Source organism: Paramisgurnus dabryanus, unplaced genomic scaffold (assembly GCF_030506205.2).
Source record: "Paramisgurnus dabryanus unplaced genomic scaffold, PD_genome_1.1 h2tg000329l_1_57419__unordered_in_group0, whole genome shotgun sequence".
NCBI classification, from domain to species: Eukaryota; Metazoa; Chordata; class Actinopteri; order Cypriniformes; family Cobitidae; genus Paramisgurnus; species Paramisgurnus dabryanus.
The window spans coordinates 40,001-47,500 of record NW_027394208.1 but is presented as its reverse complement, the minus strand read 5'-3'; positions in this window follow the sequence as shown (position 1 = coordinate 47,500).

Below are 7,500 nucleotides of genomic sequence, written 5' to 3'. Positions count from 1 at the left end.
GCCACCCGACTCGACTTCCACGGCGGCCCGGAGGCCGGGCCCGTCCCCGTCCGTGCCCGGGGACGGGGCACCTTCGTCGGTCAAACGCGTTGGTCTTGGACCCTGGAAGTGCACGAGCCACCCGACTCGACTTCCATAGCGGTCGGCGGCCCCGTACCGCCCCAGACAGAGCACCTTCGTCGGTCACGAAGAGAGGGTCTTGGACCCTGGAAGTGCACGAGCCACCCGACTCGACTTCCATAGCGGTCGGCGGCCCTGTCCCGCCCCAGACGATGCACCTTCGTCTGTCACACAGATAGGGTCTTGGACCCTGGAAGCCGTCCCCCTCGACTTCCGTAACGGTCGGCGGCCCTGTCCCGCCGCAGACGGGTCACCACTCCGTCTGTCTGTAGGGTCTTGGACCCTGGAAGCCGCCCCACTCGACTTCCATCGCGGTCGGCGGCCCTGGCCCGCCGCAGACGGGTCGCCACTCCGTCTGTCTGTAGGGTCTTGGACCCTGGAAGCCGCCCCACTCGACTTCCATCGCGGTCGGCGGCCCTGGCCCGCCGCAGACGGGTCGCCACTCCGTCTGTCTGTAGGGTCTTGGACCCCGGAAGCCGCCTCACTCGACTTCCATCGCGGTCGGCGGCCCTGTCCCGCCGCAGACGGTGTGCCACTCCGTCTGTCACACAGATACATAAGGGTGTCTCGGAACCCCGGACGCCGACCGAGACGAAACGCGTGGGGTCGGTGCGCCCGAGAGGGTAGGGTGCCCCGGGGCCGGCCGCTCGCCCGACCGGCTTCCGGGACTCCTTGACCGCTCGGGAGACCTATCCACGCGCCCGCCCGACCGGCGGCCGGGGGCCCTCGACCGCCACACGCGTACCGACGACCGGGGGGTTTCCGTTTTACGGCCGACGCCGAGATCCTTCGACGGTTCCAACATGGGTTGTTACGCTTTTGTGTTCGCCCGTGTCTGAGCATATATGGTCGGGTCGAACCTTTGAGGCCGTAGCCTGGAGATCCAGGGCGGATCTTATCTCACAACACGTGTGTCTTTGAGGCCGTAGCCTAGATCCAGAGACTTTAGGATCTTTTTAGCAGTTTTAAGGCCGTAGCCTTGATCCAGGGCGGATCTTTTGAGCAGCTTTAAGGCCGTAGCCTTGATCCAGGGCGGATCTTTTCACAGGTTTTAAGCCGAAGCGCCTTGATCCAGGGACTTTTGGATCTTTTTTTGCCGTTTTTAGGCCGTAGCCTTGATCCAGGGCGGATCGTTTTGCGGCCGTAGCCGAGTTCCATCACCCAAGGTAGCTTTAGTTTTTAGGCATTAGCCTTGATGATCCAGGGCGGATCGTTTTGCGGCCGTAGCCGAGTTCCATCACCCAAGGTAGCTTTAGTTTTTAGGCATTAGCCTTGATATGATCCAGGCCGGATCTTTCCGCCTAGGCGGCATGCGGATATGGGTTACCCGTCTTTCGACACTCGCCCGGGGCGCTGCCTCACATCAGACGCCCTTCGTCCGTTCCAACCGTTCCAGTTCTTTTAACGGTTTTTCGTTCATCGCACACCGACGCGCACAGACCTTTCTTGGGATCTGCCGCAGGGAGGGAGGACGCTGGAGGTCCACTTTCGAAGCAACCCATCCCTATATACCCGATGGCACCTGTTCAAACGACCGCCCCTTGAGAGAAGGGGCCCTTCCCGTGGCTCGTCCGGGAGGAGGCGCCCGCGTCGGAAGGCGCCGTAAGGTCGGAGACCCTGGAAGTGCACGAGTCACCCGCTTTTACCTCCAGGCCCTCTGTCGTACTTCTCGTGTCCGCTCACGAGACCTCGTTTCGGCTTTATGGAAGTGCACGAGTCACCCGCTTTTGCCTTTTCTGGAAGTGCACGAGTCACCCGCTTTTGCTTCCAGGCCCTCTGTCGTACTTCTCGTGTCCGCTCACGAGACCTCTCTTCGGCCTGGGGGTGCGCCACGTACACCCCCGCGTCCGCATTCGAGTCACCTCTTCGGGCTCATGAGGTAGGGTCGGTGACCCTGGAAGTCAGAGACTTCCAGGCCTTCTGTCGTACACCCTCGCGTCCGCTCACGAGACCTCTCTTCGGCCTGGGGGTGCGCCACGTACACCCTCCCGCGTCCGCTTTCGAGTCACCCATCTGGGCTACGGAGGTAGGGACGTGTGCCCTGGAAGAACCAGACTTCCAGGAGGGAGGGCCGCCCTGTCAGGCCCGCTTTCGAGTCACCCATCTGGGCTACGGAGGTAGGGACGGGTGCCCTGGAGGAACCAGACTTCCAGGAGGGAGGGCCGCCCTGTCAGGCCCGCTTTCGAGTCACCCATCTGGGCTACGGAGGTAGGGACGGGTGCCCTGGAGGAACCAGACTTCCAGGAGGGAGGGCCGCCCTGTCAGGCCCGCTTTCGAGTCACCCATCTGGGCTACGGAGGTAGGGACGTGTGCCCCGGAGGAACCGGACTTCCAGGAGGGAGGGCCGCCCTGTCAGGCCCGCCTCGGAGTCACCTCTCTGGGCTAAGGAGGCAGGGACGTGTGCCCTGGAGGAACCAGACTTCCAGGAGGGAGGGCCGCCCTGTCAGGCCCGCTTTCGAGTCACCCATCTGGGCTACGGAGGTGGGGACGGGTGCCCTGGAGGAACCAGACTTCCAGGAGGGAGGGCCGCCCTGTCAGGCCCGCCTCGGAGTCACCTCTCTGGGCTAAGGAGGCAGGGACGTGTGCCCTGGAGGAACCAGACTTCCAGGAGGGAGGGCCGCCCTGTCAGGCCCGCTTTCGAGTCACCCATCTGGGCTACGGAGGTGGGGACGGGTGCCCTGGAGGAACCAGACTTCCAGGAGGGAGGGCCGCCCTGTCAGGCCCGCCTCGGAGTCACCTCTCTGGGCTAAGGAGGCAGGGACGTGTGCCCTGGAGGAACCAGACTTCCAGGAGGGAGGGCCGCCCTGTCAGGCCCGCCTCGGAGTCACCTCTCTGGGCTAAGGAGGCAGGGACGTGTGCCCTGGAGGAACCAGACTTCCAGGAGGGAGGGCCGCCCTGTCAGGCCCGCTTTCGAGTCACCCATCTGGGCTACGGAGGTAGGGACGTGTGCCCTGGATGAACCGGACTTCCAGGAGGGAGGGCCGCCCTGTCAGGCCCGCTTTCGAGTCACCCATCCGGGCTACGGAGGTAGGGACGTGTGCCCTGGAGGAACCAGACTTCCAGGAGGGAGGGCCGCCCTGTCAGGCCCGCCTCGGAGTCACCTCTCTGGGCTAAGGAGGCAGGGACGTGTGCCCTGGAGGAACCAGACTTCCAGGAGGGAGGGCCGCCCTGTCAGGCCCGCCTCGGAGTCACCTCTCTGGGCTAAGGAGGCAGGGACGTGTGCCCTGGATGAACCGGACTTCCAGGAGGGAGGGCCGCCCTGTCAGGCCCGCTTTCGAGTCACCCATCTGGGCTACGGAGGTAGGGACGTGTGCCCTGGAGGAACCAGACTTCCAGGAGGGAGGGCCGCCCTGTCAGGCCCGCCTCGGAGTCACCTCTCTGGGCTAAGGAGGCAGGGACGTGTGCCCTGGATGAACCGGACTTCCAGGAGGGAGGGCCGCCCTGTCAGGCCCGCTTTCGAGTCACCCATCTGGGCTACGGAGGTAGGGACGTGTGCCCTGGAGGAACCAGACTTCCAGGAGGGAGGGCCGCCCTGTCAGGCCCGCCTCGGAGTCACCTCTCTGGGCTAAGGAGGCAGGGACGTGTGCCCTGGAGGAACCGGACTTCCAGGAGGGAGGGCCGCCCTGTCAGGCCCGCTTTCGAGTCACCCATCTGGGCTACGGAGGTAGGGACGTGTGCCCCGGAGGAACCAGACTTCCAGGAGGGAGGGCCGCCCTGTCAGGCCCGCCTCGGAGTCACCTCTCTGGGCTAAGGAGGCAGGGACGTGTGCCCTGGAGGAACCGGACTTCCAGGAGGGAGGGCCGCCCTGTCAGGCCCGCTTTCGAGTCACCCATCTGGGCTACGGAGGTAGGGACGGGTGCCCCGGAGGAACCAGACTTCCAGGAGGGAGGGCCGCCCTGTCAGGCCCGCCTCGGAGTCACCTCTCTGGGCTAAGGAGGCAGGGACGTGTGCCCTGGAGGAACCGGACTTCCAGGAGGGAGGGCCGCCCTGTCAGGCCCGCTATCGAGTCACCCATCTGGGCTACGGAGGTGGGGACGTGTGCCCTGGAGGAACCAGACTTCCAGGAGGGAGGGCCGCCCTGTCAGGCCCGCCTCGGAGTCACCTCTCTGGGCTACGGAGGTAGGGACGTGTGCCCTGGAGGAACCGGACTTCCAGGAGGGAGGGCCGCCCTGTCAGGCCCGCCTCGGAGGCCTCCCCTCGGGCAGGGGAGGCAGGGTCGGGGACCCTGGAGGAACCGGACTTCCAGGAGGGAGGGCCGCCCTGTCAGGCCCGCCTCGGAGGCCTCCCCTCGGGCAGGGGAGGCAGGGTCGGGGACCCTGGAGGTGCCGGACCTCCAGGGGGACGGAGGCCGAACCCGTGGCCGGGGAGGGTGAGCCTTGCCGGGCTAGGCTCGCGCGGGTTCGAAGGCCTGGTTCGAGAGGACCCCTTCCCCTATATACCCGATGGCACCTGTTCACACTACTGCCCTTTCGAGAGGGGACCCCGACCGGTCCGCGGCCGGGACGGCGCACCTCGGTCGGCCTCGGCGAGTGGGTCGGGGTGCCTGGAGGTGCGCGAGCGGCCCGCCTGGAAGTGCGCGAGCCACCCGACTCTGGCGGCCGGCGCCCCCGGGCCCGTGCCCGCGGCCGACTCGTCTGACCCGGCATCGTCAAGGTCACCAATACCACGGAGCGTCTACGACGCCCCGTTTCCGAGATATCGGCCAATGAACTGCCGGGCGCCGTATCTCGGCCGGGGAAGGTCCTACGGACTCGGGGCCGGGCTCGTCGGAAAGGTCTCGCCCGGGGCTTTCCGACGAGACCGGCCGCGGGTCCGTGCGACCCCGGGGGCCCGAGATACTTCCGGTCGAAAATTCGAATTTCGTTACCGCGCTGCTCCGGCGCCCCGGGTCCGGGGCCTTCGCCCTTCGGGTGGGTGGCTCCTCCGCGGGGGGCCTTTCGAACGAGCCCACCCGCGCGTCGCTAGCCCTTTCCGGGGCCGAGATACGGCCTACCCCCGCGGGATTTTCCCACGGCCGTTTCTCGGGCGCCTCGGGTCCGGGGCCTTCGCCCTTCGGGTCGGTCGCTATGCCGGAGGGGAGCTTTCGAACGAGCCCTCCCTCGAGTCTCTGGCCCTTTCCCGGGCCGAGATACGGGCGGGTGGTCGCGGAATTTTCGCTCGTCCGGGGCTCCGGCGCCCCTAGCGTCCGCCTCGGAGGTCGCCCGGACGCGCGGCCGGTCTCGTTCGAAAGGTCCGTCCCGGGGCTTTCCGACGAGCCCGGCCTCGGGTCCGTGCGACCCCGCCCGCCGGAGATACGTCCGGTCGAAGCTCGCGGAAATTCCCGCGGCCGTATCTCGGGCGCCTCGGGTCCGGGGCCTTCGCCCTTTGGGTCGGTCGCTCCGCCGGAGGGGGCCTTTCGAACGAGCCTACCCGCGAGCCTCTAGCCCCTTCCCCGGCCGAGATACGGCGGTCTGTGCCCGGATTTTCCCACGGCCGTTTCTCGGGCGCCTCGGGTCCGGGGCCTTCGCCCTTCGGGTCGGTCGCTATGCCGGAGGGGAGCTTTCGAACGAGCCTACCCGCGAGCCTCTAGCCCTTTCCCCGGCCGAGATACGGCGGTCTGTGCCCGGATTTTCCCACGGCCGTTTCTCGGGCGCCTCGGGTCCGGGGCCTTCGCCCTTCGGGTCGGTCGCTATGCCGGAGGGGGGCTTTCGAACGAGCCTACCCGCGAGCCTCTAGCCCTTTCCCCGGCCGAGATACGGCGGTCCCTCCCCGGATTTTCCCACGGCCGTTTCTCGGGCGCCTCGGGTCCGGGGCCTTCGCCCTTCGGGTCGGTCGCTATGCCGGAGGGGAGCTTTCGAACGAGCCTACCCGCGAGCCTCTAGCCCTTTCCCCGGCCGAGATACGGCGGTCTGTGCCCGGATTTTCCCACGGCCGTTTCTCGGGCGCCTCGGGTCCGGGGCCTTCGCCCTTCGGGTCGGTCGCTATGCCGGAGGGGGGCTTTCGAACGAGCCTACCCGCGAGCCTCTAGCCCTTTCCCCGGCCGAGATACGGCGGTCCCTCCCCGGATTTTCCCACGGCCGTTTCTCGGGCGCCTCGGGTCCGGGGCCTTCGCCCTTCGGGTCGGTCGCTATGCCGGAGGGGAGCTTTCGAACGAGCCTACCCGCGAGCCTCTAGCCCTTTCCCCGGCCGAGATACGGCGGTCTGTGCCCGGATTTTCCCACGGCCGTTTCTCGGGCGCCTCGGGTCCGGGGCCTTCGCCCTTCGGGTCGGTCGCTATGCCGGAGGGGGGCTTTCGAACGAGCCTACCCGCGAGCCTCTAGCCCTTTCCCCGGCCGAGATACGGCGGTCCCTCCCCGGATTTTCCCACGGCCGCAGCACGGGCGCCTTTGCTCGGATCGACTCGCCCTTTGGGTCGGTCGCTCCACGCGAGGGGACCTTTCGAACGAGCCTACCCGCGAGCCTCTAGCCCTTTCCCCGGCCGAGATACGGCGGTCCCTCCCCGGATTTTCCCACGGCCGCAGCTCGGGCGCCCTTGCTCGGATCGACTCGCCCTTCGGGTCGGTTGCTCTACCGGAGCGGCCCTATCCAACGAGCCAACCCGCTTCTCTCTAACCCTAAGCCCGGCCGAGATACGGCGGTCCCTCCGCGGATTTTCCCACGGCCGCAGCTCGGGCGCCTTTGCTCGGATCGACTCGCCCTTTGGGTCGGTTGCTCTACCGGAGCGGCCCTATCCAACGAGCCAACCCTCGTCTCTCTAACCCTAAGCCCGGCCGAGATACGGCGGTCCCTCCGCGGATTTTCCCACGGCCGCAGCTCGGGCGCCTTTGCTCGGATGAACTCGCCCTTTGGGTCGGTTGCTCTACCCGAGCGGACCTTTCCAACGAGCCAACCCTCGTCTCTCTAACCCCAAGCCCGGCCGAGATACGGGGTACCACCGCCTGACCTTTAAACGGCCGTAACTCGGGCGCCTTTGCTCGGATCGACTCGCCCTTTGGGTCGGTTGCTCTACCGGAGCGGCCCTATCCAACGAGCCAACCCTCGTCTCTCTAACCCTAAGCCCGGCCGAGATACGGGGTACCACCGCCTGACCTTTAAACGGCCGTAACTCGGGCGCCTTTGCTCGGATCGACTCGCCCTTTGGGTCGGTTGCTCCACCCGAGGGGACCTTTCCAACGAGCCAACCCTCGTCTCTCTAACCCTAAGCCCGGCCGAGATACGGGGTACCACCGCCTGACCTTTAAACGGCCGTAACTCGGGCGCATTTGCTCGGATCGACTCGCCCTTTGGGTCGGTTGCTCCACCCGAGGGGACCTTTCCAACGAGCCAACCCTCGTCTCTCTAACCCTAAGCCCGGCCGAGATACGGGGTACCACCGCCTGACCTTTAAACGGCCGTAACTCG